The sequence below is a fragment of the Pituophis catenifer genome, unplaced genomic scaffold (genome assembly GCF_029215685.1).
Source record: "Pituophis catenifer annectens isolate HBS135680 unplaced genomic scaffold, rPitCat1.0.hap2 SCAF_4, whole genome shotgun sequence".
NCBI lineage: Eukaryota > Metazoa > Chordata > Lepidosauria > Squamata > Colubridae > Pituophis > Pituophis catenifer.
The window spans coordinates 123,811,119-123,835,535 of NW_027256884.1; the positions used below are offsets into that span (position 1 = coordinate 123,811,119).

Consider the following 24,417-nt stretch of genomic DNA (forward strand, 5'->3'; position numbering starts at 1 on the left):
GGAAATACATTCTTACACGCCTTAGTGACATTGTGCGAGTTAATACAATTTCCACAGTTCCTGCAGAGGGAAAAAACAACCCCGCTTGAAATTCTCCGAGCAACATTTTCTGCATAGAATCTCTACAGTCCTAAGGATGTTGGCTCTTCTTGTCTGGTTCAACCAGCACGGATGTCCTTCCATCTTCTCAGCTAGATATCTGGTAAGTGTCCCATTTCTCTGCACACTTTCTGTGGAAATCCACCATGAAAACATTCAGTCAGGCATACATAAACCAAAGCTAATTTCCCAGCCCAATTAAGCAATTGCTAAAGACCCCAGCAGAGACATAAACCATATTTCTGCTTTGTGCTCTGATATAACTCTTGACCTCCATGTAGCCACACTATAAAGAGCAGAACAAGGCAGTACAAAAGAGATATAATAACTTGAGATGCTCTTTTCTTTGAGAAAGATAATGTGGTTCTTAGAAATGCCGTGAGTTCACATGGCAAAAATGGAACCGATTTATTTCAATTGAAACTCACAAGTTCATATAATATGGATTTTTTAAAAAGGGATTTGTAAGTAAGACAGTCTGCGATTCTTCAACTGGGTGAGGCAGCCATTAATTCTGATTATCTTTTTCTTCCCCAGTTTCATGAAAATGAGAAGCAGAAGAAAAGGAATGGAGTGCAAATTAGTTGGGTCATTCAGATCTTAGGATAGCGAAGGGAAAAAAAAGCTGTCATCTTGGCAACTGTGACTTCAGGATCAACGTTAAAAGGTATAAGGTTGTTTTTTTAAAAAGCGTGCTTGTAATCTTATGAATTTCAGAAGGATTCCTTAGATTTTGCTTAATGAGGTCACAACGAGCAATGTTCTCCCGTCCTCTCTGTGTAGGCTTAAGGATACATATAATGCAGTTTGTAAGGTAGGCATCGTTTATTCTTAAATGCTATGCTGAAATGAGCTAAATTCTGTCCTCTAAAATTCAGGTGCATAGCTATTTGGAGAGCCACAGCTAGTCAAATGGGGATGGCTAAAAAGAGTTGTGGTGGCGCAGTGGTTAGAGTGCAGTACTACAGGCTACTTCTACCGGCTGCCTGCAATTTGGCAGTTCGAATCTCACCAGGCTCCAGGTTAACTCAGCCTTCCATCCTTCCGAGGTGGGTAAAATGAGGACCAAGATTGTTGGGGGCAATAGGCTAACTCTATAAACAGCTTAGAGAGAGCTGGAAAACACTGTGAAGCAGTATATAAGTCTGAGTGCTATTGGGAGGGAGGGAGGGAGGGAGGGAGGGAAGAAGGAAGGAAGGAAGGAAAGAAGGAAAGAAGGAAGGAAGTGTTTGATCCTGACTGGCTCAAGGTTGACTCAGCCTTCCATCCTTCCGAGGTGGGTAAAATGAGGACCCAGATTGTTGGGTGCGATAGGTTGACTCTGTAAACCGCTTAGAGATGGCTGTAAAAGCACTGTGAAGCGGTATATAAGTCTAAGTGCTATTGCTATTATAACCAAAAAGAGTAATTTTAATCGAATTGAAATTAATTAAATGTAGTCCTTGACTTACGACCACAATTGAGCCCACTGCAATGATTGCAATTAAGAAGAGCCATCATAAATACCCCATGTCAATACCCACTTCGGAAGGATGTACGACTGAGTCAACCTTGAGCTTGGTGAGATTTGAAATTACCAAATTGGAGGCAGCCGGCAGTCAGCAGAAGTAGCCTGCAGTACTGCACTCTAACCACTGTGCCACCGTGGCTCATGGGGCAAGACTCACTTAACAACTCTTTCACTTAGCAGCATCAATTCTGGGCTAAATTGAGGATTACCTGTACTTAAATTTTAGGCTTTGCAGTATTGTTGTCCTCACTCTCAGCTTATTTTACGCTTCGTTGTATTTTGGTAGACCCCCACAATTTGTGTGCAATGTATATCCCATGGACCATTTTGTGTAAGTAAACAGTCGTGTCGCTTCTTTCTTTCTACATCAGAAAGACAAGGATCGATGTAAAGTCATTGATCTCAGTGGCGTATAAAACATTTAAAGCGAAATAAATCCAGTTTAGAGCTCGGAGGTGGTTGCGCTGACCTTAAGCAGCCCTCTGATACTTTCGTGGCCGTTGTGAAAGCATTTCTGAACAAGTTTTGCATTTGAAATGGACGGCGGTGTGCTCGATACAGATCTTCTTGGGACTTGAAATATTTATAGGATGGTTGAACAGCGCTGAGATATTTCCAGTAGGGATATTTCCAACTTGAAACGAAATATTTCTAAATATTTCACACACCGAAGCCTGGAAAATTAGGTGAACAATAAGTAACCAGCAGGGTGAAATCCAGCAGGTTCAGGTAGCGGAAATTTTGAGTAGTCCAGAGAACCGGCAAATACCACCTCTGGCTGGCCCCAGAGTGGGTGGGAATGGGGATTTTGCAGTATCCTACCAGGAGTGGGGTGGGAATGGAGATTTTGCAGTATCCTTCCACCAGGAATGGGGAGGGAATGGGGATTTTGCAGTATCCTTCCACCAGGAGTGGGGAGGGAATGGGGATTTTGCAGTATCCTTCCCCTGCCACGCCCACCAAGCCACGCCCACAGAACCGGTTGTAAAAAAATTTGGATTTCACCACTGCTAGCCAGCCTTTGTCGGCAAGCCCAAATTCAGAATTTTGTGAGGGGAGTGTGTGTGTGTGTGTATGTGTATGTGTGCGTGTGCGTGTGTGTGCATACACATGTTCATGGACAACTTGTCCTCAGCAGTGCAGGTGGGCCTCACTGATTTAACAACAGTTCATTTAGCGACCATTCAAACTTACAACGGCCACTGAAAAAAGTGAATTATGACTGTCGTTCACACTTACGACCATTGTAGCATCCCCATGGTCACGTGATCAAAATTCAGCCGCTCAACAGCTGACTCATATTTATGACGGTTACAGTGTCCTGGGGTCATGTGATCCGCTTATGCAACCTTCCGACAAGCAAAATCAATGCGGAAACCAGATTCACTTCACCAACCTGTCATTAACTTAACAACTGCAGTGATTCGCTTCACAACTGTGGCAAGAAAGATCGTAAGATGGGGCAAAACTCACTTCACAAATGTTTCGCTTAGCAACGTCAATTTTTGGGCTCAATTGTGATCGTAACTCAAGGACTAACTCTATCGCATTGGGGCCGATTCACGCCAGTTATGAAATGTTAGGAAAACGTTGAGCAGAATTCCAAGCATGCACCTTTCCATTGATGCACAATTCCATAGATGCTGGCTGACACATGCTTATCCTGAGACTCAGAATATGTTCTGCCCCAGCTACGGACCCCAAAGAACACAGCACACACAAAGTCTGTACAAACCTTAGTTTACTAAAATAAAATCAGTTTTTTCCTTCAAACAAAGGCTATTAATTAACTTTCTTAACAGCCTGCAAGAATCCAAAGAATAAATAATCTTAATCTTACTATGGTTGGCAGAAAGCCCAGAAGCAACTTGCAGAGAACTAAGATCGAGGCACGAAGGTATGTGAACTAAGTTGTTCCTTGCAAATTGCTTCAGTCAGCGTTCCTCCTTAAATAGGCTAAGGGAGTGGCCAATTAGCCCCAAGCGTTACTCTCGAGGAGACCTCCTCCTGAGGAACCACTCCTGCCTTTTGGCAGCTCTGCACGCCCGTGCATTGAGAAGAGGCTCCTCTTCTTCCTCCTCTTCACTTAAAGGAGCTTCTGGAGGTTCTGAAGGCCCTGGCTGAATCCCCGCCTCTGGCACCATATCTTCTCCAGCCTCCTCATTGTCTGACTCAAGTGCCAGCTGCACAGACTGCTGGTGCAGTACCACACCAGCCTCCTCGCTGTCTGAATCAGCTACTAGCTGCACAGGCCGTGTACGGGCCACAACAGAATACTGCAGAATATAATCACCTGGATGAGTTGCGTTGATTGTGGTGCTCATGTTGACCGAATGATCTCTGATATGATAAGCCTAGTTAGCCTCCTCACATTTGAAGAACGGCTTCTCCCCTATTACATCCACCTGGCCCACCAGGATGGAAAGACAGGGTGTGTTAGGCTTCCCATCGGTTAGAGATTATCATCCCATGGGCAGCGTTGTAAATTCAAGCACCAAATTTTGGGGTTACTGCAATGTCCCTAAATGTGAAAAATGTTCATAAGTCATTTGGTCAAATTGTTACTGAATAAAATGATTGCTAAGGATCTGTGAAGATTCTTAGTCATCCAGGCCATGGTTGTCCCAAAGGTGCTTTTTTTCAAGAGGCAACTGGACTTTCTTGTTTTTCTTTGAAGACGTTTCGCTTCTCTTCCAAGAAGCTTCTTCAGCTCTGACTGGATGGTGGGGAATGGAAGGATTTATAGTCTTTGCAGACGGCTGGTCATTGGTCATTTTAGAGAGTCGTTGAGGCCACTTGGAGGTTTATCGGTGTCCTCAGGGTCACCTGAGTGGTGCAAACGGGTGTGGAGCCTTCTTGTTGAAAGGACTGTGTTGTAGACTGGAGAAAGGCATCATCTATCCTGAAGAGACAGATAAACCATCAGGTGGCCTCAACGACCCTCTAAAAAGAACGCAAATGACCAACTGTCTGCAAGGAGTATCAATCCTTCCATTCTCCACCATCCAGTCAGAGCTGAAGAAGCTTCTTGGGTGAGAAGCGAAACGTCTTCAACGAAAAACAAGAAAGTCCAGTTGCCTCTTGAAAAAAAGCACCTTTGGGACAAGCTTCTTGATGAGAAGCAAAATGTTTTCAAGGAAAAAAGAAAGTCCTGTAGCCTTTTTTTTAAAGCACCCTTGGAGACAAATTTATGTTACGTCAACGCCTGCCTGTAACATAAACATCATATTAATGATGAGGTTTGGATAATGGATAAACGGTGAGCAAATTGTAACTGCGATACCATGTTTGAAACTCACTGCGATTGTAAGCATTGCAAATCCTGATGGGAATCCACAACTAGTAAAATGTAATTAAAATGGGATTTGCAACCGGCATTGAATGGTGCCTGAATCACCACTCCGGTTCTTTAAGAAAAATGGTTTGTGGGTAGAATCTAGAATGAGCTTCTGTCAGTATGATGAAGGGATCTTTGATCGGAATCCTTTTTCTCATCTTAGCATCACGTCCTCACATGGGGGAAAAAAAGAGCTAACACACAGCAGTCTCAATCACAGAAAGAGCTAAACTCCAAACTTTTATTTATTTATTTATTTATTTATTTATTTATTTATTTATTTATTTATTTATTTATTTATTTATTCATTCATTCATTCATTCATTCATTCATTCATTCATTCATTCATTCAATTAATTAATTAATTTATATGCCACCCTTCTCCCGAAGGACTCAGGGCGGCTTACAAAAGGAACATAAAAAATTACATAAACATTAAAATCAGTTTAAAATTGATTAAAATAAATTCAGATTTTTAAAATCAACCCTACGGATTCAGCCCATTTGGTGAAAATTTAGAGTTCAAACACAGAACATAGAACTGTGATGGCATACCTATGGCACGCGTGCCGGAAGTGGCACGCAGAGCCATCTCTCTGGACACGCCAGCAGTCACCCGTTGCTCTTCCGGGTTCCGGCATGCACATGCGCACCGGCCATCTGGTCTTTGCGTGCACAGGAGCGTCAGAAACCGGAAGAGCAGCTCCCTGACGCGCATGCACGCATCAAGAAGCTGAGTTTCTGGTTTCCAGTGCATACATGTGAGCTGGCCAGCTGGCATTGTGCATGCATGTGCGCCAGAAACCAGAAGACTAGATGACCGGCACGCATGCGCACAGCGGAAACTTGAAGCTCAGCTTCCCAGCGCATGCATGCGTGCCGGGGAACTGCTCTTCCGGTTTCCTGCGCTCCCCCTACATGCGCGCACTCCCGTTTCGGCACTCGGTGCTGAAAAGGTTCGCCAACACTGACATAGGACATCAGAGTTGGAAGGGACCTTGGAGGTTTTCTAATCCAACCCACTGCTCAAGCAGGAGACCTTGTACCATTTCAGACAAACTGTCCAGTCCCTTCTTAAAAGCCTCCAGTGATGAAGCACCCACAACTTCTGAAGTTCCGCGGTTGATTGTTCTCACGGTTAGAAAATTTCTCCTTAGTTCTAGGTTATAGTTATAGTTATAGTTTATTATATTTATATACCGCCCCTCTCCCGAGGGACTCAGGGCAGTGAACAGCCAGCAAATAAAATACACAGATACAAAATTTAAAACAATATTAAAATCCAATTAAATCAATTTGGCCCATAGTTAAAAACCCTATATTAAAACCCCTAATTTTTTAAAACAATTCTTTTTTAAAAGAGTAGGTCAGGCCAGCCCGGCTTGATGAAACAAAAACGTCTTTAGGGCAGTTCGGAAAGCACGAAGGTCAGGGATCCGCTGTATCTCTGAGGGCAACTCGTTCCAGAGGGTAGGTGCCCCCACAGAGAATGCTCTCCCCCTGGGGGCCGCCAGCCGGCATTGTCTGGCCGACGGCACCCTGAGAAGGCCCTCTCTGTGGGAGCGTACTGGTCGGTGGGAGGCTACCGGTGGCAGAAGACGGTCTTGTAAGTACCCGGGTCCTAAGTCATGGAGCGCTGTAAAGGTGGTAACCAGTACCTTGAAGCGCACCCGGAAGACCACCGGGAGCCAGTGCAGCTCGCGCAGGAGGGGTGTTACATGGGAGCGCCGAGTCGCCTCCATAACCACCCGCGCGGCAGCATTCTGGACCAGTTGGAGCCTCCGGGTGCTCCTCAAGGGGAGCCCCATGTAGAGAGCATTACAATAGTCCAGGCAGGACGTGACGAGGGCATGAGTGACTGTGTGTAAGGCATCCCGATCCAGAAAGGGCCGCAACTGGCGAATCAGGCGAACCTGATATAAGGCCCCCCTGGCCACAGCCGTCATATCTTCTTCTAAGGACAGCCGTGAATCCAGGAGGACGCCCAAGTTGCGACCCCTCTCTGGTTGGTTCTCTCCTTGATTAGTTTCCATCCATTGCTTCTGGTCCTGCCTTCAGGTGCATATTCAGAAGACCCTTGTTAGCGGCCTCCTATCTTGGTGACATCTTTGCCCAATTCAAAGGATCGATATGCTGTTTTCATTATTATTAAAATAAAGACTTAATGGCATGGCCCTGCAAGAATACCTCTATTTCTGCTCACTTTGGGAGCTGAATTAATCAGGCATGTCCCTTTCCAGTGTCCTTATTTATTCTGTCTGCTGCAAGAGTTTAATTACATGTTTACCAACTATCTGCCAGAAGGGCTGGTTCCTTAATCTTTAAGTAGATAAATCAGCGACAGATCTTAGGAGAACGGCCACATTCTGTTCCATCTCCCGCTGCAATTGAGCACAGAATTGAAGTGTTTTGCGATATCAAACAATACGGCAACCAGAATTTTAATTCCAGCCCGTTTCATGGTTTACTCTTTAGAGGAAGGGCTGAGGAATTCTGGGAGTTGAAGTCCGACAGTCTTAAAGTTGCCAAGTTTGGTCTTCGCTGAATTGATTAACTTTTCTGATGTAAGACCCATTGGCTGTTGTCACAGGCCGTTCATTTCATTCTTCAGACTCATCTGCTCTTCCCAGTTTATCAGCTCTACATTTTTGGCCCCAGTAATGCACACTATTCAACTCAAACCCGTGTTCCATATAAAGACCCTGGGATCCAATTGGAAGAACTCCTTTGGCAATCCAAAATTCCATCGTGGCACACCCAAAGCTTTAAAGCACACCAATGAGTACTCGCCGCAAACTTCAGTTGCAACATACAGTATGCAACACAACTGTTTCTCACGGCAATTTCCTGGTAAATATAGTAAAAGAATAGAGCAGCGGTGTCAAACTCGAGGCCCGCAGGCTGGATTCGGCCTGCGAGGTACTTAGATCTGGCCCACAGGGCCGCCCCAGAAACAGCAAAGAACCGCCCCACGGTGCTTCTGCCAGAGAAAACAGAGCTCGGGAGGGCCACGTGAGCTCCGTTTTCGCTGGCAGAGGGTTGCAAGAGGCCATCACAGCCGAAAACGGAGCTCGGGAGCTCGTTTTCGCTGGCAGAGCGCTCGGGCCACCACAGGCGCTCCCGACACGTGACATCAAGCTGGCCACGCCCATCCCGGTCCCTCAAGATCAAACACAACCCTGATGCGGCCCTCAATGAAATTGAGTTTGACACCCTTGGAATAGAGGATAAAGAGCATACCTTATTTACAGCATGTCAACACTGCTAGCGGTTGACAATTTATAACGCTGGGAAGCATTGCTTTTTGCCCTTGTTGTCTTTATGCCAGCCACACTCTCCTGGCTCCTAGGAAGGAGGCAATGGCAAACCCCTTCCAAAAAATGTTGCCAAGAAAATCGTACAGGCTTACACATGCAATCATGCAAGACTGAATTGAAGTCCGCAAATCATAAAACCGTGAGACTGAAACGCAAAAGATGGATTTGTTCAGTGTGCTAATGTGCCCTATAGGTTGCTGTGATTTCAGTGTGCGGTGAGAATCCGCCATAAACTTTGCATACTGTGTGAAGCAATACACATGATAGTTTAGCCATTTGTCCATGGCATGTTGTGTGAAGGGAGCAAACTGGGGTTAGCACAGCAATTAAAGGAAGTTTGATTTAGGATTGACCATGTTTTGTGAATCTAGAATACACATTCTGACCCCTTATTAATACTAATAGTCCTTGAATTACCACAGCTCATTTAGCGACCATTCAAAGTTACTAGGTGACTTGATTGTTTTTCACAGTTACAACCTTTGCAGCATCCCCATGATGACGTGAGCATGGGGATGCTAGGCAGCTGATTCATACTTATGACCATTGCTGAATCCCAAGGACATGTGTGAGCACCTTTTTTGTGACCTTCTGACAAGCAAAGTCGATGTTAAAGCCAGATTCACTTAACAACCGGGTTACTAACATATCAACTGCAGTGATTCACTTAACAACGGAGGCAAGAAAACTCGTAAAATGGGGGCAAAACTCCCTTAACAAATGTCTCGCTTAACCAATTTTGGGACTCAGTTGTGGTCGTAAATCAAGAACTACCTGTACTTCCGTTTCCCATTTATACCAGTGGTCTTCAATTTGCTTGGTTTTGGGAGGGAGAAAAAAAAGAAACAAAATATGACTTTATCTGAGAAACGATGGGAAGGCCCTTTTCCCTGCAGAGCAGTGGTTGTACTCAGCCGGTTTGGGCAAACTGGTAGCGCTATGCCGTCCTATTTAGCCATGTTTTCTAAGATGCGCATAAGTGTGCAAGCCGCGCGAGAGAGGAAAGTGCACGCACAGAAGGCTGGGCACGCAAAGTGAGCGTGCGTGCATGCGGTGAACCTGTGGTAAAAATAAGTGAAGCCCACCTCTGCTGCAGAGGTACAGTAAATAATAATAATAATAACTTTATTGTCATTGTACGTGTATACACAGTATACCCATACAACGAAATTCACTTAACACTCAAAGACCAGCTCTACAGAGAATCATTAAAACTGCCCAGAATATCATCGGACTCCAGCTACCAGCCCTGGACGACATCTTCGAATCTCGCTGTTTGAGAAAGTTGCATAACATTCTCAGAGACTCTTCCCATCCTGCTTACAATCTTTTTGGACTGTTGCCTTCTGGCAGAAGATACAGAACAATTAAAACTCGGACCACACGTTTTCTGAATAGTTTTTATCCCAGAGCTATAGTTGCACTCAACAATGAACTAAAGGGCCACCATCCGTGAGCTGTTGGACAGCATTACTTGGTCTGTTGTGTGGATGTTTGGGTGGTTTAGGGGTGGGGAATTTGTGGTGGGTGGGAGTGTGTTTGGGGATTGTTATGTGTGTTGGACCTGGTCTTTGGGTGTTAAGTGAATTTCGTTGTATGGGTATACTGTGTATACACGTACAATGACAATAAAGTTATTTATTTATTATTTATTATTATTATTTATTAATGAGTTTTGAACTAGGCTGTTCTTTTAGCTTACTGAAGATACATGCAATTTAATATGCAAAGAATTGGAGCTTTGTCAACCATATAGTCAAAATAAAGCTTTCAATATCGCATTCCTCAGTCTCAGGTTTGCATCATAACACATTTTTAATAATTTTTTGCATCATGGCAATTTGTATTAACAAGAATTATGGTACTATTTCCAGGACTGAAATATGATTCTCACAAAACCCCATCTTTTTACAGGTTTGTTTCCACAATATATCCTGAAATAGCGACCAGAGATGAATACACCTGTGGACAATAAACCAACCCAACGAACCAACCCAACCAATCAAACCAACCAGCCCAACCAACCAACCAACCAACCAACCAAACCAACTAACCAACCCAACCAACCAACCAACCCAACCAACCAACCAACCAACCAACCACAGAAGCAAGAAAAGTTCAGTGTGTTCCATACATTTAGAGATACATCTCTTTGTACACCATTGAGGCCAAACATTGAGTCGTTAGGTTGGAGTTCCAGCATCATCCTGTGATGCAACCATCTTCAGCCTTTCCACATAGGCATTCCCTTTCACCCAGAATCACTTCTTTTACCCATTTTAATTTACCCCCCTCAAAAGAATATATATAATGTAATCCTTCATCCTTCCAAAGTAATTGCGGAGCCTCATAAGGCGAACCATGCTCTACAGATAGCATGACCAGACTTAAAATAATGCCCTTAATAGCTGGCCACAGATGCAGAACTGCCCCAGAGTTGATGTTCCCTGGGAAAGGATCTTAAGAAAGATTTGTGGTGAACTTCTCCTTTGTAAGTTCCTCAGCTTGATTGTTTGAACATCTGTTTCCATTAAGCGTTGTGTAGGTTTCCAACAATGCTAGAAAGCAAGAGCCAGCTGGGTGACTTTGGGCCAGTCACTCTCTCTCTCTCGCTCTCTCTCTCTCTCTCAGTATGATATCTAACCATGGATGAACTTGCTTTTTTTTTTTAAATTAGCCATTGCTAAAACAAATAGAGCTGTGGACAAATACAGATTCTTTCCCGGGACAGCAAATTCTGCTTTATTCATGATAGCTAAATTTGATAATGATGGGCTTTCGGTCTTCATTGAATATTAGATCAGGAATGAGATGAGGGGCTAATCCTTCACCTGTGTAGATGCTCTCTGAGGAAACCCTCACCTTCCTCCTCCTCTCTCTTCTTAGATAAAAACAGCTTAGAAAGACATGGAGAAAAGACATTTATAGATGAAAATGAACAAGGAGGCCTCTGAATTCTCCCACACTTAATTCCTGCAGTTTGCAGCCCTAGGATCAGGATTCTAAAATGAAGAAATCTGAGATTAGAAAAGCCACAATGGGTGTATAATACAGGAAAAAAACCCCATCTTTTTAAGAGTCATTCTAACACAACCCATTGAGAACTAATGTTCTGGCAGAGACATCTGACTGAAACTGCGAGGGCCCAAATTTTAATGGACTCATTTCTTATTTCTGAAGATAGTCTCCCTCATAAGGTTGTTCTTGTGAGAATGAAATTAGGGGAGATTCCTCTGTAAAATGCTTTGAGATTCCTCAAGAAAGGAAGGATTAAAAGTAACAGTAAAAGAAAATGGAGAAAAGAATGTGATAGCTTTAGCAAAATGTTGGTGAAAGAGTTCAAATAGTCCTCGGTTTATAGCAGTTTGTTTAGTGACCATCTGAAGTTACAACGGCCCTGAAAAAAGTGATTTCACACTTATGACCACTGCCACATCCCCATGGTCACATGATCAAAATTCAGATGCTTGTCAACTGACTCATATTTATGACGGTTGGCAGAGTCCCGGGGTCACGTGATCCCCTTATGCGACCTTCTGACAAAGTCAGTGGGGAAGACCGATTCACTTAACAACCTTGTTACTAACGTAACAACTGCAGTGATTCATTTAACAACTGTGGCAAGAAAGGTCGTAAAATGGGGCAAAACTCACTTAACAAATGTCTCACTCAGCAACAGAAATTTTGGGCTCAAGTGTGGTTGTATGTTGAGGACTATTGGCAGTTTGGATTACAACATAATCCTCGTATCGTAGAGAGGATATTGCACATTACAGTAAAATACTATCCTTAAAATGTAATTTATGTTTACAATACCCATGATTTTCTATTCAATGTCTTTGCTCGACAAAGATGAATTGTTCTGCTTTAAATACATGTTTTATTAGAAATCCACAGTGCATTGTAGAAAATTCCATTTGAGCCAGTTTATTCATAGATAAATTCTTTTAGAATCGGGACACTTACACCAATGAGGAAAACGCATTGTTTGGAAAATACGCAATGACATACAGTACTCGGAAAGAAATGTAATTAGTGGCTGCTACAGAGGATTAAATCCCCAAGATTTCTTATTTATCTCCTGTATTCCCAACAATCCTATTCATTTTGGCCTTGTAACTGTAATTTATTTTATTTTTTTAAATAACATTAGTACCATTATAAATACATGTTTGTCTCAACCGAGAATGTTAATGAAAACTTCGGATGTTTTCCGAAACATGGAAAACGATGTTAATAACACAATAAACGGCATTCGTTGTGACCTTCCGTTCTTGATTTCTTTTGTGGTTTGCTTTAATTTTTCTCCCGCAGAGGTTTCGTGGCAACATCCTTTTCCAATCGCTAGAAAGCCATTCTGAAAATGAGCGGCAGAGGTCCGGTCAACTCAGGAAGCTGGAAAAAAAAAAAAAGAAGGGATTAAAGTTTTCGCCAGCTGAACAAAAAGAGCGGTTGGAAAAGAGCTTTTTAGTTAGCACCGCGTTCTTTGTATCGCTGATCTCAGAGCTACCGAAACACCTTGGCCTCCATCCGGAGATGGGCTTCACATAATTTAACAACCAGTTCGCCTAGTGCAGACCCGAAAATGTGAGCTTGCGTGCCTTCTGTGCTTTGATTCCTATGCTTCTGATTGTACAACCCAAGGATTGTATTGGCTTTTTTGGCTGCTGCTGCACACTGCTGGCTCATGTTTAAATCCACTAAGACTCCCTCTCACACAGGGGTGAAATGCTCCCAGTTCGGACCGGATTGCCCGATCCGGTAGCGATGGGGGCGGGTGGTTCGGAGAACTGGTAGCAAAAATCCCTGCCCTCCCCCCATGGCCAGCTGAGCCGCGCGATCATCAAAGGCTTTTTTTTTTTACTTTTAAAAGCATTTTTTCTACAACCTCTTCGGCCAAAGAGATTGTAAAAAAGATGCTTTTAAAAGGGGGGGGGAAGTTGGCCACGCCCACCCAGTCACATTACCCCCACCAAGCCACACCCACAGAACCGGTAGTAACAAATTTTACATTTCACCACTGCTCTCACAGCTATTGTTTTTAAGCAAGGTTTCGCTTTACCTGTACTTGTACCTTTGGTTTGACTAAGTATGGAATGCTATATAGGTAGCTCTTGACTTACAACTATTTGTAAATTTACAACTGTAAAATTCCACTGAGTAACATTCAGAGAGTGTAGAACAGTGACCCGAAGCGCACGTGCCCGAACCCCCAAAATGCAATGCAAGCGCCCCCCGCACATGTACCCCACACTCACGCATGCACATGCATGCCCATACATGTTCCCTGCGCATGCCCCGTATCCCCCACACCCCATTTTGGCTTCCAGGTTGGTGCAGGAGGCTTTCCAGGCCCAAAATGGCCAACCTGGAAATCAAAACGGGGCACGGGGGGCTGCGTGAGGCCCCCCACGCCCCATTTTGGGCCGGCCCTACTCCCCTGCACATGCACGCATCCCCCGCATGTGCCCCGCCCCCGCGCATGCACAGCAGAGACCTGAAGACCCGCTGGGCAGCGGGAGGCGCGTACGCATGCGCGGTGGAGCTGGGCTGGGGCGACAGCTGGCTGTTGTGGCCCGCCAGCGGCCTGCGTGGATCGTGGCTGATCCCGACGAGGAGGAGGCTGCTATAGTCTCGCGCCAGCAGCCTGCCCATTTGGCGCTCGCGTCGAACAGCGAGGAGGCTGAAGAGGATGTGGTGCCAGAGGCAGAGACTCAGCCAGGGCCTTCAGAACCTCCAGAGGCTCCTTCAAGTGGAGAGAGCGAAGTGGAGGAGCCTCTCCTCAATGCTCGAGCACGCAGGGCTGTCAAAAGGCAGGAGTGGCTACTCAGGAGGAGGAGGTCTCCTCGAGAGTAAGGCTTGAGGATAATTGGCCACTCCCTTAGCCTATTTAAGTCACACGCCGTTAGTAAGTTTCTGGCTAGAAACAACTTGTAATTATCGTCAGAGCATTTTTGGAAAAACCTTATCGTATCTTGCTTTCTGGGCTGGTTGCCAACTTTTGCCGGACTTTGGTTTATTCTTGCTACTTAATAAATTTGATAAGGACCGTTGGTGTGTGTCAATATCCTCGGGAATCCGGAGCTGGGACAGAACACTGGCGGGCCCGCAGAGAGGGCTCTGCGTGCCAGCTGTGGCATCCGTGCCATAGGTTCGCCATCACAGGTGTAGAACGTTGGGAGGGGTCTTTAAATGTAAAGTAGAAGATCAAACATCTGTTGGGTGATCTTTTCATCAATGTGGAAATATTGCCTATCTCAATCTCATCCATTATCTTCAGTATAATGCGGTTTGCCATTTTGAGCAATTCAAGAGCGTGTTTCTTACGGTCCGACTTTTTTTTTCCTTGCGCTAATTAATATCTTGAACGGGAAACATTGAACAATTTGTTTTAATGGACCACAAAGTACTACTGTCGGCCAGACCTCTCTTAATTGCTTTGCGATTAGCTATCTTATGTATGGAATTCATCACCATCATCATTATCTTGATTTTTTTTTTCCACCCCCAGATTTGAATTGCTTGCATTCAAGTCTAATTTGCTTACATTTCAGCTGCCCTTTCAAAGCAACACGGATTTCATCCAAAGAAAAGTTTTTGTTTCGAAAACACCCTCTACATGAAATGCACTCAACGGATGACATTTAAAGATTTCCAGCTCCATGCCTCCTCCTACATGTTGTGGAGAAAATTCTGCCGGAGTTCTGGCACCTCAATCATGCAAGCAGCTGCATGATCTTCATATGTGATTAATTCACCGAGTTCAACACACAACGTGCTGTGGGATTTTGGTTACAATTGTTACTTTCAACTTACACAGCCATTCAATGTTGCTGTTTGTGTGCCCTTCGGACTTGTAGATGCTGTAGCGCCATTTTGAGGACTTTTAAAGAAACTTTTGTCATTACGGCAGGTCCTCGATTTACAGCTAAGCGAGATGGTCATTAAGTGAGCTATGCCCAATTTTACAACCTTTTTGTTCTGACTCAGCTCCCCAAACACGACAAACCCTTTGAAATTAACTCAAAGATTCTTTTATTAGGAGAGCACCAGCAGCCCCGGCAAAAAGTTTATCTCTCGCCGCAGGCTAACAAGTCTGTCCGGTAGAGGAGATGAATAGTTGTCTGCCACATGTATTCATCCCTGCCCCCTGCCTTTTATCCCCAGAGCTAGGGTGGAGCTTCACTAGCAGTGGTAGCTCTTCCGTCCCAAGGATCGGCCCATAGATTTCCACTGCTCTCCTCTCCTCTGCTTTCTGCACATCCGTGTGTCAGGCACTGGACCCAGCTGTTCCTCCTCTTCCTCATCAGCCACCTCCAGACCTGGGGGCTGTTGACTCTCCATCTGAAGACTGATGGACGGCCCAGACTCCACCTCTGTCTCTCTCTTTGCCAGCTCCATTCCCTCTTCCCCCTCGGAGCTCTCAGGTTGCCTTGATGCTGACCCTGACTCCCACGCCGCCTCCTCCTCCTCCTCCTCTGATTTGGCTGGTGAAGGGACCAGTGACTGACAGGCCACAACACTCTTTTTTGCAGCATACTGAGCATATTGCCGTGGTCATTAAGGAAATCAAACGGTTGTTAAGCGAATCCAAATTTCCCCACCAATTTTGGTTGTCAGAAGCTGGATGAGAAGGTTGCAATTGCCGAACATACGATCCAGGTGTCAGGTTTCAATATCGTCTCAAATAAATTGCATTTCCAAACAGATAGTCTTTGAAGAAATCTTTCATTTTATTAAGCACGACAATCTGCCCCCGATCGTGGCGTAGCCAACTCTGACTTCCTGACCCCAAACCTTCCCTTTCCGTTCCCCAAATCTCTGCGTCTCATTGGCCTTCTTCCAAATCACTGTCCCCATATCTACTACCTAAGCTCCCAGGAATGTCCCCCCCTCCCTCTCATCTCCTAGGGGATATTATCTTCAAGGAAAATAAGTAGGTGAAATGTCAAGCGTCCTCTTGCCAGCTGCCCCCTCTTCTCCTTCTTATGTCAGCACTAAAATGCAGGTTGAAGTGCTGACACCAGGGATGTTACAACCATCATAAGTACAGATTGCTAATCACCCAAATTTTGTTCAGGTGACCGTGGTGCAATGGTCATAAGTGCAAAGACCAGTCATTTTTTTCAGTGCTGTTGTCGCTCTGTGAACACTTGTTAAATGAATGATCGCTCGTAAGTCGAGAAGTACCTATATTTTTGAAAAAGTTATTTTTACTCATACAACGATAACAGCGTAATTGGCTTTCAACCAAAGAAAGCTTGAAACTCAGATAGAAGTCTTTAGTGGGGGGACCAGTTAGAGCAATATTTCTCAACCCTGGCAACCTTAAGATGTGTGAATTTCAACTTCCAGAATTCCAGCATGCTGCCTGGAGAATTCTGGGAATTGAGATTCACACACCTTCAAGTTGTCTGGATTGAGAAGCACTGAGCTAGAGAATTGAGAGTGAGTTGTGAGCTGCTTAGAGTCATTGGCTGAGCTGGGCAGCTATAGAAATCAATCAATCAATTTTGCAGACTCATCCCTTCCCACCAGTGGTGGGATTCAAATTTTCTTACAAATGGTTCTATGGGCGTGGTTTGGTGGGGGTGGCTTGGTGGGGGTGGCAGGGGAAGGATACTGTAAAATCTCCATCCCACCCCACTCCAGGGGAAAGCTACTGCAAAATCTCCATTTCCTCCTGATCAGCTGGGATTCGGGAGGCAGAGAATAGATGGGGGCGGGGCCAGTCAGAGGTCAGGGGTAGGTTCTATTTATCTTTACTACCTGTTCGCAATGGGACCGCAAGCGCATGTTTGCTTTGCTTGTGCACACACACGCTCTTCTGCACAAGCACAGAAGCATTTTGATGACGTCGGGGTCGGTGGGTGGAGTCTCCCGCCAGTTTTGCTACCGGTTCTATAGAACCGGTGCGAACCAGGGGCACCCCACCACTGTCAGAGGTGGCATTTACCGGTTCTCTGAACTACTCAAAATTTCCGCTACCGGTTCTCCAGAACTGGTCAGAACCTGTTGAACCCACCTCTGCCTCCTACCCCTTCCAGTCCGCAAAGCTGACAAGGTTGGGGAACCCTGTCCTAAGGACATCCCGACATACTATTATGGGACCTGGCAGTCAATCATCTTCTATCCACCTCATCTATCTCCACTATCAATCTATTGCTATCCAGACGCTTTTTCCTCTACAGCACAGCGAAGTCAAACCATTCATCATCATGTCAATTCTAAGATCCCTTTCATAATCACCTTGTTTTTTCTTATTGTGCGGTTCCAAACAAATATTATTTTTTTTTGGTGGAAAAAATTATGCTCACCTTTCCAAGATGTTCAGCTGATTTATATCTACTTTCTTAGCTGCAGCAAGAAATTCATGTTGATGTTTGTCCATTGTTATTGATGAAGTTCTCCACACCGTGGTCGGTTGTGTGTGTGTGTGTTTGTGTGTTTTTTTAAATAATGTAAAAACTAGATGTAGTGAGTCCAAAGATGACTTGATAAGGCCAATTCGGGCACAGAATGTTCTTGTATAGGTTGGACAGACATGGGGAGGCACTGCAGTGGTTATAAAAGGTAGGTTTCAGATATTGTTAGCACCAGTTCGATGCATGCCGGCACGCCCGCTTCACATGCGCCTGGCCATGAAAACGTGGCTAAATAGGACAGCATCTCTGCTACCGGTTCGAGCGAACTGGTCCGAACCAGCTGAAGACCACCTCTGGTGGTTATGCTGGTATCTCTGGTCTTATTCAGTTAGTGGTTATGTTTGTTGTGGCCTGCCAGCAGCTTGCGGAGCTGGCAGCGGAGTCAGAGAGCAATGAGGCTGAGGAAGAACATGGGCCAGTCCTGGAGGCTGGGGAAGGCCCGGATGAGGGCTCTGCATCGGAGGCAGAGATGGGGCCAGGGCCATCGGGGAGTGAGGTACGGATTCCAGAGCCTCCAGAGACTGATAGGAGTGAGGCAGAGGAACAGGAGGAGCCTGTGCCTAGTCACGCATGAGAAGAGCTGCCAGAAGGCAAGAGCAGCTCAAGCAAAGAGGATGATTCGGGAGTAGGGCCAAGAGATGATTGGCCCCTCCCATAAGGCTTAAAACAGACCAGCAACGGCGTTTGGGCTTTGCCAGAAAACAACATTGGTAGCTTCGTCTTCTTCGTCTACGTCTTGTATTTATTTTTGTATCTGTGACTTCTGAACGTTTGCCAAGAAAGGCCTTTGGCAGTTTTCCTAATTGGACCAAGGTTTGCGATAGGACTGAGGAATTTGTGTTGGGAGGAATTTGCTTTAATTTAGTTGAAAGACGCTGGGAATGAAGTAATTCTCAGCTGTTCAAATAAAGTTTGTTTGTTTTTTCACTGACTGATTTTTCTACTACTTACTTGGGCCTGGGTCACAACAATGTTGTGCTTCGGCAGTATGCCTTGTTTCGTAAGCTTGACAGCCCTTGTGGATGAGGCCAAGCCAGGGATGATGGTTTGGTGCCAGCATTTCCCAATGGTTGGGCTTAGATCAAGTGAATTCAAGAATGCCTATAACAGAATAACAGAATTGGAAGGGACCTTGGAGGTCTTCTAGTCCAACCCCCTGCTCAAGTAGGAGACCCTATGTCAGGTATGCCTCCATTCAACACTCAAGAAAGAAAACCCCTGACTCCATTTTCATAGAAAAAGGTACTTTTACTGAGTATGAACTGAATGCAACCAAAGAAGGTCTGAGGCAATAGGCACGAAAATCATATATAGAAAGCATCCTTAAAACCCTCCCCCCAATCATCCAGTCAGGATTATCCAATCCACATCCCTCCAAGGGGTCATGTGGGGTGCAGCTTCTGATGGCTCCATCCTCCTGGAAATGCCACGACAGTTGACCTTGAGTGGTTATCAGCGCGCCTCCCAGCTGCAGAGAAACACTGAGGAAAACTTTCTCCCATTTACTCCACCAGCTCACTTTCCCCCCTCAAACATCCAGACAGCTCCCCCCCTCCCCCCGTTACAATGGCAGCTGAGCAAGCAAGCAATATAAAGGCAGAGGCTGACACCCTATACCAGTGATGGTGAATCTTTTTGGCACTGAGTGCCAAAAAGGGGGCACACGCATGGCTGGGCCACAACCATGAAGTGCAGCTGCCTAGGATGCGGGTGCCCGCCCGGATATGAACTTCCGGTTTCAGCTACTGAACTGTTCTGTCCCCAACCATATGCACACACACCAACAGACGTTCAAGAGTTAAAGACCAAACCAGCCGGCAAAATCCTTTTCCTTATGATAACGGAACTTGGCAACAACCTAGTGGCTGCCTGCCAAGAGTTTATTATTTACGAAGAGGAGAGATAACTTCTCCCCACTTCTGATACATCAAAAGAAACAGCTCAATAATTACAGATTTAATCAAATCCAGAGATAATCCAGCAAAGTCTATAGCGAAAGTCCAGCAATGTAGAATGGCGTTGAAGCTTTCAGCTTTGTTCGTCACAAGGTTTGACTGGCCACCACGCTCCCTTTTATATCCTGTGGGGTGTGGTCCAGTGACTCAGCCTAATCTCGGGCACGCCTTTTCTTCTGTTGCGCGCGCTTATCTCTGCGACGCTGGCGTGGATCCAGCCAAGACTCATTACCCTCATCACTGTCCATCTGTGGCTGCGTGGACGTGCTTGGCCCCGGCCCTATCTCTTGCCCTTCGGCGGACACCGAAGGCATTGCCAGAGAGGAGGGTCCTGGAGAGGGAGGCCTTGCCAACTCCTCTCCTTCACTCTCGGAGTCCTCTCCTGCCGGTGACACAGGCACGGTAACGGAGCCACAACATGAACTTCTGGTCTCAGCCAGCTACTCTTCTGGGTTTCTGGGGCGCATGGACGTGCAACGATCAGCTGGTCGGCGCGCATGCTCACGCAGGAAAACAGAAGACCAGCTCATCCAGTTTCCGGCACTGCCGCATGCAAAAAGGCCAGTTGTTCATCGCGCGCGCATGCAGGCCAAAAACGCAAAAGAGGAACGGGTTGCACCGCGTGTGCCAGGTGACATGGCTCCGTGTGCCACTTCGGGCACGCGTGCCATAGGTTCGCCATCACGGCCCTATACCATTCCAGACAAATGGTTGTCCAAATCTCTTCTTAAAAACTTCCAGTGTTGGAGCATTCACAACTTCTGCAGGCAAGTCATTCAACTGATTAATTGTTCTGACTGTCAGGAAATTTCTCCTTCATTCTAGGTTGGTTCTCTCCTTGATTAGTTTCCACCCATTGCTTCTTGTCCTGCCTTCAGGAGCTTTGGAAAAGAGGTTATTTATTTATTTATATCTAATTAAAATAAAGCTACCCAATTTAGACATTTAAAATTAAAAATTAACAATTAAATTAATGATTAAAAATTAAAATTAGGCCAGCCCGGTTTGTTGAAATAAAAGCGTCTTGAGGGCCCGGCAGAAGGTGCGTAAGTCGGGAATCCTCCGCATCTCGGGGGGCAATTCGTTCCAGAGGGCAGGAGCCCCCACAGAGAAGGCTCTTCCCCTGAGGGTCGCCAGCCGACATTGCTTGGCCGACGGCACACGGAGGAGCCCCTCTCTGTGGCAGCGAATTGGCTGGTGGGAGGCTATTGGTAGCAGCAGGTGGTCTTGTAAATATCCAGGTCCTAAGCCATGGAGCGCTCTGAAGGTGGTAACCAATACCTTGAATCGCACCCGGAGGACCACTGGGAGCCAGTGCAGCTTGCGCAGGAGAGGTGTTACATGGGAGCGCCATGATGCTCCCATAACCACCCGCGCAGCCGCATTCTGGACCAGTTGGAGCCTCCAGGTGCTCCTCAAGGGGAGCCCCATGTAGAGAGCATTACAATAGTCCAGGCGGGAAGTGATGAGGGCATGAATGACCGTGCGTAGGGAGTCCCGATCCAGAAAGGGACGCAACTGGTGGATCAGGCCAACCTGATAAAAAGCCCCCCTGGCCACGGCCATCACATGTTCTTCCAAGGACAGCCATGCATCCAGGAGGACACCTAAAGTGCAAGCCCTCTCCGTGGGGGCCAGCGACTTGCCCCCAATAGTCAGAGATGGCACCAACTGACTATATCGGGACGCCGGAAGCACCACTGTTTATAGCAGCTGCTTAGATATTGGAAGACTGCTGTCATGTCACCCCGGTTCTTCTTTTGATTAAACTAGACATTCCCAATTCCTGTAACTGTTCTTTATATGTTTCATCCTCTAGTCCTTTAGTCAACTTTGTTGCTCTTCTCTGCACTCTTTCCAGAGTCTCAACATCATTTTTTATATCGTGGCGACTAAAGCTGGATGCAATACTGCAAAGGCAGTCTTACCAGTGGTGAAATCTAAAATTTGTTACTACCGGTTCTGTGGGCGTGGCTTGGTGGGGGGGGGTTAATGTGACTGGGTGGGCGTGGCCAATTTTTTTTTTTACTTTAAAACCATTTTTTCTACAACCTCTTCGGTGAAGACGTTGTAAAAAAATGCTTTCAAAAGGATCTGATGATCCCAGCTGAGTTGCCTGATTGTCAGAGGGTTTTTTAAAAAGCCTCTGCCGATCAGGCAACTCAGCTTGGATCATCAGAGGCATTTAAAAGAAAAAAAGCCTCTGATGATTGTGCAGCTTAGCTGGGCATGGGGGGGGGCAGGGATTTTTGCTACCGGTTCTCCGAACCACCCACCTCCATCGCTACCGGATCGGGCGATCTGGTCCGAACCGGGAGCATTTCACCCCTGGGTCTTACTAGGGCATTATAAAGTACTACTAACATTTCACGTGCTCTTGAGTCTATCCCTCTGTTAATGCAGCCTAGGATTGTATTGGCTTTTTTGGCAGCTGCAGCACACTGGCTGGCTCATATTTAAGTGATTTTTCACTCTCTCAGTTTAGTACTATTCAGCTGGGTACCACCTGTTCGGTATTTATGCACCCTAATGCATCATAGTCTCCTCAGGTTAAAGTGCTTCCCATCCACTCGGTCCTTGGAACTGTGGAATGGGACACAGTTTGCCACAGCCAACACGCTATGGCCAGCTCGCCATGGCCAATTCGCCACGGCCAATATGGCACAGGACAATTAAACAATTCAGTTTAATTATTTAGATCAGTGGTCGGCAAACCACGGCTCTTGAGCCACATGCGGCTCTTTGGCCCCTTGAGTGTGGCTCTTCCACAAAATACCAAAAAGTCCACAAAGTGCCGAAAAGTCCTTCAGCTGGTGAGAAGAAAGCTGTGCATGCGCGAAGATGGCGGCAATGACCGGAGGTCTTTTCGGCACTGTGCGCCAGTGGCTGGGTAGAAAAGAAGCCTTCCGTGCCCAAGAAAGATCAAAAGGCGCGGAGCAGCCTTTAATTAGGTAAAAGAAAACAAACCACTGAGGGAAGGAGCCCACTGAAGCTGCCGGCATTGCAGCCGCCCCCCCCCCTGCAGCTTGGAGTTTCAAGCGGAAGAAGTCCTCGGCTGATGCAAAGAAGCGGCAGCTCTGGGTGAGCCACGCCCGCTTCTTTCTCTTTGAGAGCTGCTTTGCAAACAAGGTGCAAAGCAGCTCTCAAAGAGAACGAAGCGGGCGTGGCACACCCAGAGCTGCCGCTTCTTTGCAACAGCCGAGGACAGAAGAGTTCGCTCAGGAGCGACGCCAGCAAGGAAGGCGGCTGGGTCGGAGGGAGGCGTAGCCTGAGCTCTCTGGGACGGGTAAACAAGTGTGGGGAGGTGAACGGGAGCGGACTTGGCCCTCCGAGTGCTGCATCCCCCTCCCCCTACTTTTTAATTGTAGTTAAAAAGAACTAATTAATAACAATGTACCTACCTATATAGTTTAAGTTTAAAAAATTTGGCTCTCAAAAGAAATTTCGATCGTTTGTACTGTTGATATTTGGCTCTGTTGACTAATGAATTTGCCGACCACTGATTTAGATGAATTAGAAAATATTTTATTTTTCGGTATTCACATTTCATTTTGTTCTGTTCTTTGGCATCCTTTCTTTAAGGATTCTATTCCACCATTTCTTCGACATTAGTGTAACCCTTTGCCCCGTGGCAAGTTGGCCATGATGAGTTGTCCCATGGCAAATTGACAGTGGTCGATTGGCCGTGGAGAGTTGTCTAGGCCTGTGATGGTGAACGTATGGCACACGTGCTGGAGATGACACGCAGAGCCATCTCTCTGGGCACACGAGCCGTTGCCCGTTACTCTTCCGGGTTCTGGTGCACCAGCCAGCTGGCATTCACGTGTGCGGGCGCACCGGAAACCGGAAGAGCAGCCACCCAGCGGGCATGTGTGCGCCAGGCAGCTGCTCTTCTGGTTTCCTGTGCATGCCAGTTCTGGTTTCGGGAGTGCATGCATGTGCTAAGACCAGCTAGCCGGTGCGCATGCATGCCGAAAAAGTTCTCTAACACTGTCCTAGGCCCTTGAAACAAATTCCAGCATCACTATCCTGGAAGACATCACTCAACATGGCAATAAATATCCTGCTGAAGAGTGGAGGTGCAAGGAGACAACCTTGTTTAGTGACCTTAGTGACTGGAAATACCTTAGAGGATTCCCTGACATCTTGCACCTGGCCCCCATGGATGATGAAACGATTTTGCAGAGGTCTACTGACTCTTGGCAACATCTTATATAAGTGTTGGTTTTATGAATTCAGTGCCACTGTTCTAGAAGCATTATTAAGTTCTTGCCGCAGTTAAGAAAATGCACATCTCATCCAAGGATATAAATCAGCCAAACCTCTTGGAAGGGGACCATAATTCTTGGCAAAAAAATAATAAAATAAAAAATAAAGTATTGGTTGGGAACAGCAGAATGAGAACAACAAGGTGATTATGAATGTGATATTACAATCAACAATGCATGGAATGATTTTATTGTAGCGGAATAAGGCACCTTCTGGATAGCAAGAAGTTGATGGGGAGCTGTTGTGGCCCACCAACGGCCTGCGTGGATCGTGGCTGATCCTGATGACGAGGAGGCTGGTGTAGTGTCGCGCCAGCAGCCTGCGCAGCCGGCGCTCGCGTTGGACAGCGAGGAGGCTGAAGAGGATGTGGTGCCAGAGGCAGAGACTCAGCCAGGGCCTTCAGAACCTCCAGAGGCTCCTTCCAGTGGAGAGAGCGAAGTGGAGGAGCCTCTTCTCAATGCTCGAGCATGCAGGGCTGCCAAAAGGCAGGAGTGGCTACTCAGGA

General features: G+C 46.1%; 1 protein-coding gene and 1 long non-coding RNA gene across 2 annotated transcripts in view; both read left to right on the forward strand.

Annotated features, from left to right (window-relative positions):
* The window catches only part of DLG2 (discs large MAGUK scaffold protein 2), a 1,162,532-nt gene that overhangs the window by 45,877 nt on the left and 1,092,238 nt on the right, over positions 1 to 24,417 (forward strand). The gene's annotated exons all lie outside the window — the stretch shown is intronic.
* On the forward strand, positions 80 to 12,458 carry LOC139316306 (uncharacterized). The gene is made up of 3 exons (XR_011600364.1): positions 80 to 202; positions 637 to 766; positions 10,178 to 12,458. It is a non-coding gene; the product is annotated as an uncharacterized lncRNA (long non-coding RNA).